This window comes from Eptatretus burgeri, chromosome 6, assembly GCF_056783735.1.
Source record: "Eptatretus burgeri isolate ZD-2024b chromosome 6, Ebu_testis_v1, whole genome shotgun sequence".
In the NCBI taxonomy this organism is placed as follows: domain Eukaryota; kingdom Metazoa; phylum Chordata; class Myxini; order Myxiniformes; family Myxinidae; genus Eptatretus; species Eptatretus burgeri.
Window position 1 is genome coordinate 80,462,139 of NC_140966.1, and position 7,500 is coordinate 80,469,638.

The 7,500-nt window shown below is 43.5% G+C and overlaps 1 long non-coding RNA gene across 2 annotated transcripts in view; it reads left to right on the forward strand.

Moving 5' to 3' along the window:
• The window catches only part of LOC147025153 (uncharacterized), a 134,139-nt gene that overhangs the window by 114,239 nt on the left and 12,400 nt on the right, over positions 1–7,500 (forward strand). The window lies entirely within an intron of this gene.

The window sequence follows — 7,500 nt, forward strand, 5'->3', positions numbered from 1 at the left end:
CTCTCTCTCTCTCTGCCTCTGTCTCTCTCTCTGTCTCTCTCTGTCTCTCTCTCTGTGTCCGCCCAGGGCGGGCTCAAAGTATCCACTTTCATTTTGGTAAGGGGACACGATTCATGGACCGAGCTGTGAGGTTTTCATGAACATGCCTGTGAGATCACCTGATAGGCCATTAAGCAATGCGCGGATGGAGGGAAAGCAGAAAGAGATTCTGCCGGACTGAGGGATGACCAAATGGCCATGGTATTGAAGGTAAGACTGAAGGGGGTGAAGGGGGGACTGTTGAGAGGATGTTTGATGAAGGAGAGATGATTGCTGGACTATTGAAATAGGCTGATGGGGCAAAGGAAGGAAGATTGAAAGTAACAGAGGGGTCGAACATAATGATGGTGGAAAGAAGAAAGACTGAAAGTAACAGAGGGGGAGGGGGGGGAAGACATTACACTGGAAAAAAACAGCCAAGCCAACGCATGACCCCGAACAGCCCTTTGACAAGGGACCAAGAACGATAAATACAGACTAATGAAATAACTGATCGTCGGGTCATCTATGTTTCCATGTATGCTCTCGTCCTAGGGTAAGTTTTCCAAAACCACAACAATCTATTCCAATAAAAGGCGATGTGTGTGGGTGCGTGTGTGTGTGTTTGCGTTTGTGTGTGTTTGTTTCCTCCATAACTCCAAAACTATAAAACATATCAGCCTGAAACTTTGCATGCATACTAAAAAAACTCCAAGGAGGTGTAAGAGTCAAAAATTGGGTGTTTGAGTTAATTAAAACAACCCTTTTAAAGATAATTAACAACCTTATTTAAATATATCCTTCATCAGGCGATCCTTGGCCACCTTGCTCTCTGGGTGGCCATTTCCTTGGTAACCTCGCTGGGGTCTGAAGCCGCCATATTTTTAGGTCTGCTCAACCATGGCTCACTTGGAACAGCCCACAACGATTTCTTAACGGTAAAGTTTTTTTTTCACATAAGCGTCAGATAAAGTTTTCACGATATTAGCGTTTGTTGCTTTATTTCATTTCCGCACATGCGATCACCATGAGTATTTCTTAAACTAAGAAGAATTACAAAATTTAAGCTCCACATCAAAATTTGAGACCCTGCGATGCCATGCGGTTGGTGCCTCGGGAGGTGTCTCATCAGCTGAAAACGCAATTTTATTTTTGCAGGACATCATTTTGTTTTACCTTTTTGTGCGATCTCCTTTTAATATAATCCACCCCTCACTTGAACATATATATATATATATATATATATATATATATATATATATATATATATATATATATATAAACAATAAGGTCCATCCAAACAGGTGTTTGCCATGATCTGGCTGTGAAGGTGTAGAACATCGATCGACATTTTATGTTCTGTGCCTTTTTATATTTTTGAATTGAATTTTGCTAATTTCCCACTTAAATTCCTCTTTCAAAGAACTCTGTTTAAAGGTAAATCTTTGTGTTTGTCGTTTTTTATGGATTTTATGCATGTGTACATTTGTGCATGTGTGCATATTTTTAAACTCTATTACCATAACGGAACTTGGTGTGTGTGTGTGTGTGTGTGTGTGTGTGTGTGTGTGTGTGTGTGTGTGTGTGTGTGTGTGTGTGTGTGTGTGTGTGTGTGTGTGTGTGTGTGTGTGTGTGAGTATGTGTGTCATTGAATGGTATCTACATATGTGGGTTTCAGAATGTTGAATGGAGTCCGCCCAGGGTGGGCTCAAAGTATCCACCTTCATTTTGGTAAGGGGTCACGATTCATGGACCAAGCTGTGAGGTTTTCTGTTCTCAAGTTTTGTGGCGAGGGCTCTCTTCAGAATCATTACTGAGCCGAGGATGCCTTCCAACTCGAGTTACTTTGTAGTAATATTCCCAGGGATGGTTTTTAATATCCCTGTGAGGTTCTTCTTCATCATTCCTGGGAGGTTCTTCATCATCACTGGTACAACTTTGGTATTCTTGAGCTTCCAGGATATTTTCACTTCATGCTTGAGGTCTTGGTATTTGGTCATTTTCTTCATTTCTGCATTGTTACTCCAAAATCACTGGTATCAACACCTCAATTAGCAATGCCTTCTTCTCTGTTTTTTTGTACCGAAGTATGATATCTGGTCGCAATGCTTTGTTTTTGATGTTCACGCCCGATGGGATCATTAGGGCGTGCGTGAGCGGTGGGTACGTCCATGTTTTCAGTGATTTATTTTGGTTAATTTTCCCACAAATTTTCTGGAACTGGGATATCAAAGTTTTTGCAGATATGCCAGAAGATTACTTTACAAATTCTGTTGTGTCATTGTGTGTCCAGCTGTTCTGACATGTTTTTTTTTGTGTTCAGTCATTAAGCATCACATATCATTCTCTTTGCTAACTCCATCTCCACCCCTCACCTGCTTGTTTTTTCTCCTCCTCTCCCCCACTATTCTCTCTCAATCTCTGTCCCCTACTTGCTCCCCCCTCTGAATAAAATGCAGCACTCTCATGCCACACCTCCGTCGCTCTCTCGCTGTCTGCCTCTCCATCTGTGTGTGTCTCTCTCTCTCTCTCTCTCTGTCTCTCTCTCTCTCTGTCTCTCTCTCTCTCTCTCTCTCTCTCTCTCTCTCTCTCTCTCTCTGTCTCTCTCTCTCTCTCTCTATCGCCCCCTGCTCGCTGTTTGTTCGTTGTATACTGTCATGGCCGCTCCTTGCTTCGTGTCGTGAGTACCCCTCCTCTGCTGTGCTGTTTGGTGTTTCCACTTTCCCCATTTTTCGTTTTCTACTTGTGGACTTTTCCCGTGTTATTTTTTCCTGCCTGTCTGGAGGAGAAAGAGAAAGAGAAAGAGAAAGAGAAAGAGAGAGAGAGAGAGAGAGAGAGAGAGAGAGAGAGAGAGAGAGAGAGAGAGAGAGAGAGAGAGAGAGAGAGAGAGAGAGAGAGAGAGAGAGAGAGAGAGAGAGAGAGAGAGAGAGAGAGAGAGAGAGAGAGAGAGAGAGAGAGAGAGAGAGAGAGAGAGCCCGAGAGAGCCCACGGTCTCGTGTCGAGAAAATCGTAGGCCGAAGGCCTGTCATGGCCGCCGGGGGAGGTTTTTCTCTCGTTCACTGTGACCGTGTTCTTTGTTAATTCTCAACTTTAATCGTTGATTTCTTGGTGTTTGTGAAAACGCCTTTTTTTTTTCTCTCTCGACAAAGTTTACTAAATTGTCTTGAGTTAGAATGGCGGGTGAACGTTTCCGTGTCGAAATGTTCGAGTCACTAACTCGTAAAAACACTGTTTTTTCCTTCCCTCCCAGTGAGGTGGAACTTAACGATGTGCTTTCCGCCATTGGTAACATCGTTGGTTTACATAATGTTCGTGCTGCTTCTCGCATGAATAATAAGTTTGTGGTGTTTGTGTCGGAGGAACACATGGTCGCCACAGTGGTTGAGCATGGCCTGTTCATCGAACCGAACACTTACCTCTCTGTGTTCGCTTTACAGGCCCCAACAGTTAAAGTTAACATTAATACTCCACCATTTTTAAGGAACCAGGACTTGTGTAACCAGTTAAACAAGTTCGGTAAGGTTGTGTCGAGGATCTCAATGGTGCCGATGCGTCATGTTAGCGATAAATTTAACCACGTCATGTCCTTTAAAAGAGTGGTTAATATGATACTACCTGAAAATGGAAAAACACTGAATGTTGTACTGTGTAAAAATCGAAGGGTTTGAATACAAAATGTCTGCCTCGTCAGAGGTTATGACGTATTCTGGGTATGGAGCTCACGGGCACGTGAAGAGTGTTTGTCCCAATGCGGTTACACCGCAGGAAAGTGAAGGTGTGGTGAGGAACGAGTCTTCCTCATCACAAACTAATGGGGGAGAAGGTGAATCGGGAGTCCAGCCCCACCCCCCCCCGGCTGAGGTGTTCGACGAATTGGACTCGTCCACCCCGACCGGCGTTGGAGAGAGGGGGTGTAATCGTGACGTAATTAATCCACCCCCACCAAACGAAGTGAAAGTGGTTGCTTCCTCTCCTTTACCATCCACTGTACAGGACAGTGTGGACGATATGGAGGTATCTGTTACGGATACCAGGAAAAAAAGGCCAAAAACGGTCAAATGTTGATGCCTTTGATGCTAAGGAGCAGAATAAGGTCCAGATCGTGTCAGGCTCGGTGGATCTCCAAGGTACGTCCCACATTGGAAACCCCTTGGCAGTACTGGAGTCGTGTGCGGATGTGGAAACTTCGCTTGCTCCACTGGCCGACTCCGAGCGGGACACAGAGAACAGTGAGGTATCTCAGGATGTTTTAAGTGTTTGTCCTGTTCGCCAAACTTGTTCAGACGAGTTAACAGCTATGTCTGACAGTGATGGGGAAATAGATAAAGGAGAAAATCCCTGTGAGTTAAATGTAAACCCCTCCCTCACAGATGATGATGTAAGGGTTGTAGAGGGGAAGGACATGGACAAGGCAAATTCGGAGGGGAACGTAAACAGAGCAGAACTTTCTGTTGAGCCAAAAGTAAGTGTTCCACAAGTAATAGGAGAGGTTATAGATGAAGCACTTGATTCAGATGAAACCTCTTTTACCCCACATTTTAGTGCTTTAAGCTCTCAAGAGGATGAAGGGGGAAGCGACACAACCTTAGTGTCTCAAGAAAATGTGATTAAATTCCTGGATGACACATTCAGGAAAAGAAACGTAAAAATCAAAGATTACTTCCCGAATTTACACAATTTCATTAAAACTGCAAGGAGTATAATTCGTGATCCTTCTCAGGCTAACATGTCAGATCCTCAATTCCAGAGGTTAAGGAAATGTGTTACTCCGGCTGGTAAAGAGCTTCAAGAATAACTAACAGAATGGAGATAAAAGTAGCATCCCTGAACATCAATGGAGGCCGCAGTTGTGTGCGTCGCCTCCAGGTATTTCAGCTCTTCCAAAATGAAAAAAATTGATGTGTTAATGCTACAGGAGACGCATGCAAATCAGTCTACTGAGGATGAGTGGTGTAAAATCTTTAAAGGTTGTCTTTTTTTCTCGAGTGTGCTTGTTGAGGCCAAGGCTGGTGTGGCAATAGTGTTGCATCCTCGACTCCAGCCTTCGGAGATAACTTGTAAGGAAATTTGCAAAGGTTACTTACTGTCTGTGCAATTTTTCAGTTGTAACCTAAAGATTTGCATGACAAATGTTTACTGTCCTAGTGCTAACTCTGAAAGAGGTGCTATGCCTTTCTGCACAAGTTGGCAGTTTGTAAGCACCATTGACTTAACCATGTTGTTGTGTCTGGGGGGTGACTACAACTGCACCCTCGACCCACAATTTGATCGGAACACTTGTGAGCCTCATCCACCCAGTGCAAGGCTTTTGGCACAGCTAGTCAAAAAGTTTAAACTGGTGGATGTGTGGCGGGTACAAAACCGTAATATCCGTCGGGAAACATGGGTTTGTGCATCAAGAAATGTTTTGACGATGGCTCGCCTCGACAGATTTTATGTTAATCATGAAATGGTAAACATTGTTAAGAACTCTTATATAAGGCCGTCTGGTTTTTCCGATCATTACATGATTGTTATGGTGTGTGGCTTTCCTCATCATGTCTGTGGAAGTGCATATTGGACTTTTAATTTGAAAGTTTTACAAAGTGCACATTTTATAGAAGCTTTTAAAATGGTTTGGGAAAAATGCGAGTCACAAAAGGGTTCATATTTGAACTTAAGACAATGGTGGGACTGCACAAAGTCCCAAATCAAATGTTTTTGCCAACAATACTGCTCTTACAGCACATATAATGCTTTTGGTGTGATATCTGCTGTAAAAAACGATATACTTATCTGTGAGCAGAAAGCTGGATTGTCTAGCGTGAATGTCCAGCAGTTGTCGGAGAAAGGACCCTTCTGGCTGAAATGGTGAAAGAGCGGGCCGCCAGTGCTTTTGTCCGACTGCGGAACGAAAAAATCCAACTTGACACACCAAACAAAGGGTTCTTCAATTTGGAAAAAACGGTCAAGACCTCTCAACAAATCCATGCTTTGCGCTCTTCTGGTGGCGATTTGTTGACCTCCCAGAGTGATATCAAGCATGAACTACAAGACTATTTTTCGAAACTCTTCGCAAAAAGAGCTGTGAATGAGGAGAATAGGAATGCGATGCTTGAACAGCTCCCTTCTCTGTCTGAAGACCAACAGCAATTGCTTGAGCCTGGCATTTCTCTTGGAGAACTTACTGCTGCGCTCAAGGATAGCAAGGATGGGAAAGCCCCTGGACTAGACGGCCTTCCGGCTGAAATTTATAAGGCTTTCTGGGACATTCTAGGCCCTACTCTTCTTGAGGTCTTTCCGGAGAGTGTTGAACAAGGTGAATTGCCATTGAGTTGCCGGAGGGCAGTTTTGTGTCTCCTTCCGAAGAAAGGAAACCTGCATGAGACCGCAAATTGGCGGCCTGTGTCACTCCTCAACACGGATTATAATATATTGTCAAAAGCACTTGCAACCCGTCTAAAGGAAGTCATCTCCTTCTTGATTGGCACTGATCAATCATACTGTGTTCCAGAACGTTCCATATACGATAATATTTTTTTGGTGAGAGACTTGATCAGTCTTGGTCGAACTACATCTCCTGGTTTTGGTTTCTTACTTTTAGATCAAGAAAAAGCTTTTGACAGTGTTAACCATTCTTTTTTTTTATGTATTAAGGAGAACAGGGTTTGGGGAAAAATTTATTACTTATGTTAAGTTATTGTACAAAAATGCATCTTGCCTGCTGAAGGTTACTAATAGTCTTTGTTACCCCTTCCCCTTTCAGCGAGGCATCCGTCAGGGCTGTGCGCTATCAGGCATGCTCTACAATCTATCCGTTGAACCTTTATTAGTTTTACTTCGGAACTCAGTGTTAGGAGTCTCTCTTTCACAAAACTCCAAAGTCGTCGTTTCAGCTTATGCTGATGATATTTGTGTTGCTATTGCAATCAAAAAGATGTTTCTGAGGTCTCTCGTTGCCTTACCCAGTTTGAGCTTGCTTCTACTGCAAGGGTAAATTGGAAAAAAGTTTAGCTTTCTGGGTGGGCCCCAGATTGCCTTCCTCGTCCCTGCCTGTTTTACCAGGAGGAATACAGTGGAGTAGTGAGGGGTTTAAATATTTTGGCTTATTTCTCGGAATTGAAGCGTATGACCAAAAAAATTGGGAGAACTTCCTGGAAAAATTAAATTGAAACTGGCAAGGTGGAGAAGGTTGTACCAATTTCTCTCGCTTAAGACACGGGTATCAATCATAAACAACCTGGTGGTTCCATTTATTTGGCATAGTTATCCCACTTGAACCTCCGAGATACTTGATCACAGGCATTCAGAGGGTTCTGACTGATTTATTCTGGGGAGGCCACCATTGGCTGGGCCCAGACGTGGTCTGCAGACCCCGAAATATGGGTGGTCAAAATCTGATGCATATCCCAAGTCGGATAATGGCATTCCGGATTCCCATGATCAAGCACCTACTGTAGAGTGAGTGTGTTCCTTGGCGACTTCTCACAAATGCCTGTTTGC